A 4,216-nucleotide genomic window follows, 5' to 3' on the forward strand; every position below is an offset into this window, starting at 1 on the left:
AAAAAAAAAAAAAAAAAAAAAAAATATTACAAAGGGGAAAAAAATCTACTCGACCATATTTTTTTTCCCCGACGGACACTTAACCAAAAAAATAACTTTGGTTCTTCCTCTTTGCATCTTTCACTTCCCCGGCGAGGTAGAGGTCGAATCGCATCAATTTTTTCGTCAAATTGACAATAAGAACCCTAATCGCCGCCGCTGCTCCTTGTTTTGTTCGCCGGCGCAGTCGAAGCTTTGTTACAACCGCTGCTGCTCTCTGTCGATTTCACCACAAACATAATCCGGCGAATCTAAAAGCCATGGAACCAAAACGAGGAGTTTGTTGTTGGTCTGATTTGGTAAGTATCATGTGTTGCATGTTGTTTGGATTCAATTTAGTTTCGGGTTGATTATAATCGGTGGTGCTCTCGATTTTTGGCTTGTTTAATTTATCCCCTTTTTGTTGCAGATCTTGCTCCTCAATTGTTTCGGTGGTCCTCAAAATAATCGGTGGCTTTTAGTTTCATAAATCTGGTAAGGAAAACGTCTAATTTGATGGGATTTGTTTAGACAAAATAATTTCCCCCAATTTGACAGTGAATGATTTAATTTGTGAATTGTTACAGCTACCGACCACTGTGTTTTCTCAAACCGGTGACTGAAATTTCCGGCAGTGCTGTTTACCTTCCAGCAAGAAGTTCTTTCTTCCATTGTTCTCAAATTTAGTCCTTTGGTGAGTTTCGTTTAACTTCATCGGGATATCTTTTGGTGATTTCTTTGGCCAAATTCTTGTTTGATATAGATTTTTATTGATTTAGACACATATTTATGCAATGTTAAATATTGATTTAGACACATATTTATGCAATGTTAAATATTTTGGTGATCAATTTTTATTGATCTCATTCACACATGTTTTTGTTCCCGTTTTGTTGCAGATCTTGCTCCAATATTGCTTTGGTGGTTCTCAAAATTATCGGTGGATTCAATTTTCAGTGGGTTCAATTTTCTGTGGCTTCAATTTTCATTTTTCTGGTAAGAATTATTTCTAATTTGATGGACTTTCTTTAGATAAATTAATTTGCCCCCAGTTCAACAATGAATGATTTGAAAGTTGATTGTTATAGCTACAAATTTATTTCATTGTTTTACTTAAGTGACAGTTTTTTTTTTCATTCTCGTGGTTGAGAATCGGATATGTTTGGTCTTCAGCCAGCTAAATTTTTTAGATTGTTTTGTTGGATTAGTGTAATATTTTACAGATGTTTTGTTTGTGATGGGTTTAAAATGTGTTCGAAGCTAATCCTATCATTATATTTGTTGACTCATGATTTAAATTTCAATATTTATAGGAATGGCATCCTCGAGTACAGTCTCAAAATATCCTCCTCGCCTCTATGAAGAAGGAAGATCTCCCTTGCAAAATAGGAGCATGAACCACAATTGCTATTTGTCAAAAATTGGGAAAATGAAAGAGGGTTTAGGCTTGGATGTGTGGCGTAAGTTGAAGGAATCATCGCTTGGAGTATTTATTAAGTTATCTGAAGTATCATACATATGGTCTGCTGCAAAAGTTCACTATATCCTTACACATCCGCTAGCAGTCAACAATTCGCATGAGGTATGGTTGTTGATTGATGGTAGACCTATCAGATTTTCGTTAAATGAGTTTGCTGAAATAACGGGAATAAACTGTCATCCAATTGACTCGTCGGAGAACATAGATGTTGATCATCATGCATTTTGGAGAGAAATGGATATTGAAACAACTTCAGACGGTCCAAAGTACACTGAGTTGGAAAAGGTTATGGATTTTAGTAAGAACTGGTCTGAAGAGAAAAGGATGATGGTTGGTAGGCTAATGTTATTATCTGTTGCAATACATGGCATACATCATGGCTCTAGGATCCCTCTGTAACGCCCGTGTCCCAAGGAAAAGTGGAAGAACCGATCAATTTATGTGAAATCATGAAATTGCCCGGTTTGGTTTAAGTTCACCCGGTTTAGAGCAGGTTTTGGGAAACCCTAAGTGATATATTTATAATGAAATGGACGCCTCTTCTCTCTATTTGGTCGTGGCTGTTATTCAATACTTGTGTTGAGAGGAAGAAAGAGATATAGAGAGAGGAGAGAGCCTATTGTGGTGTGAAGGAGATTAAAGGAGAAGGAGCAGAATCGTTAGGGTTTAGGAAGAAACAGTTTCGATATATCAAATCGTTGTCAAAGATAACGAAATTTGGTAATANTATTATCTGTTGCAATACATGGCATACATCATGGCTCTAGGATCCCTCTGTAACGCCCGTGTCCCAAAGAAAAGTGGAAGAACCGATCAATTTATGTGAAATCATGAAATTGCCCGGTTTGGTTTAAGTTCACCCGGTTTAGAGCAGGTTTTGGGAAACCCTAAGTGATATATTTATAATGAAATGGACGCCTCTTCTCTCTATTTGGTCGTGGCTGTTATTTAATACTTGTGTTGAGAGGAAGAAAGAGATATAGAGAGAGGAGAGAGCCTATTGTGGTGTGAAGGAGATTAAAGGAGAAGGAGCAGAATCGTTAGGGTTTAGGAAGAAACAGTTTCGATATATCAAATCGTTGTCAAAGATAACGAAATTTGGTAATATTATTCTCAAGCCTTTCATCGTCATTCTCCTTTTTACAGAAGTGGATTTGGATTTAAACTCGATGAGTTATATGCAGTTTCGTGAGACACGTTTTCTCAGACGCGAGTTGGAACCATCGGGGATTGTAACTAAGATCGTGGTCTCGTCTGGTTTCTCATCGGCACGAAATTTTGTGGGAAGCTTCATGACGTCTCGGACTAGCTTTTCACTGGAGGGATTTGATAGTTAACGGTTGGTTTTTATTTTAGGGTTTCGTCTTTAAGATTGTTCTGTTCTGATGTTTCTGTCCAGTTTGCTTCAAGGTTGTTTTTGGTTGTGTCACTTGTTGTAGGACGTTTCTGGACTGTTTCAGACGCAAGGAGAATTTCTCAACTGGTTATATTTGTTGTTAGAATCAGCTTGATAAGGTGAGTGCGTGACCATGAGCTTATCTAAGCGATTGGGTTGTATAACTTGTTTTGTGTGAAGTTGTGTAGGTGTGATGAATGTGTTATTGGATGTTCTGTTCAATGTCTGGTTTGTTATGTTTTATTTGTGGTTGTACTCTTGATTTGCTTGTGTGTATAGCTCGTAGATGGGAGGATCGTCTCACTGGGTATTTCTGGTAATACTCACGCATCTCATTGTGTTTGTGGTGCAGGTATTGTGTAGTGTGGAATCATGGCGATGAGGAGGAGGATGATCTAGGGTCTCGGTTGTGTGTTGTTGGACTTGGTTATATTGTTTATGTTGGAACCTTGGATAGAGTTATGCTAGGTTGATGGATAGAATGCTTAGGAATGTTATTGCATTGATGATGTGTTGGTTCTGTATGTTGGTATGTTTCCGCTGTGCATATTGGTTGTGATCGGTTTAATGAGGAATTGTGGTTTGGGTGGTTTAATTAAGTAGTATGAGATGCTTAATTATGTATTGTACTTATTTTAAAAAAAACGGGTCCGGTTGTTTTACCCTCTTTCAAGTGCTAAAAGGGTGTTCGATCCAGATGGTTTTGAAAAACATCCTTGGGGTCGAGTGGCTTTTACTTCCTTAGTCAATTCAGTCAAGATTGTTGATTTAGATAAAGACTCTTAGACCGTACAAGGATGTGTGCATGCTTTGTTGATTTGGTTGTATGAGAGTGTGCTTGGCATTGGAAAACTGTATGGGTTGAGAAGGTCTACGAGTACTGGCATTCCTTTGCTTGATTGGTAATCAACACGGAAAGGTATCAAGATGAATGAATTGATAAAGGATGAGTATTCTAAACATGGACAGGTTTGTTTTCGAATTTATGACAACACCATTTGTTTTATAATTTGTCTCTGTTTAGCCTTTTTCATGTTACGATGAACACTTATATTTTAATTCTATGATATATATAGGTCCGTGTAAAGCATATGGTTCATGTTTCAGAGGATCATATGTATCCTGAATAGAGTGACGATGAAGAGAATAAGGATCCAGCCCTAGACAAATTGATTAATGATATTGTCCATGATTGCTTACCTTCAGATGTTTGGAGAGTTGACACAACAGTGAGCATGGGAAGAAAAAAACGAAAAGCTAAAGGAAATGAGACTGGCGAGTGTCGAAGCAGTGCTAAAAAATTGAAAACGAAAGCTGATTTC

At 37.5% G+C, this 4,216-nt stretch overlaps 1 pseudogene; it reads left to right on the top strand.

Annotated features, from left to right (window-relative positions):
• Positions 612 to 4,216, top strand: part of LOC104715157 — a 6,513-nt pseudogene continuing 2,908 nt past the window's right edge.

The sequence above is a fragment of the Camelina sativa genome, chromosome 9 (genome assembly GCF_000633955.1).
Source record: "Camelina sativa cultivar DH55 chromosome 9, Cs, whole genome shotgun sequence".
Taxonomy (NCBI): Eukaryota; Viridiplantae; Streptophyta; class Magnoliopsida; order Brassicales; family Brassicaceae; genus Camelina; species Camelina sativa.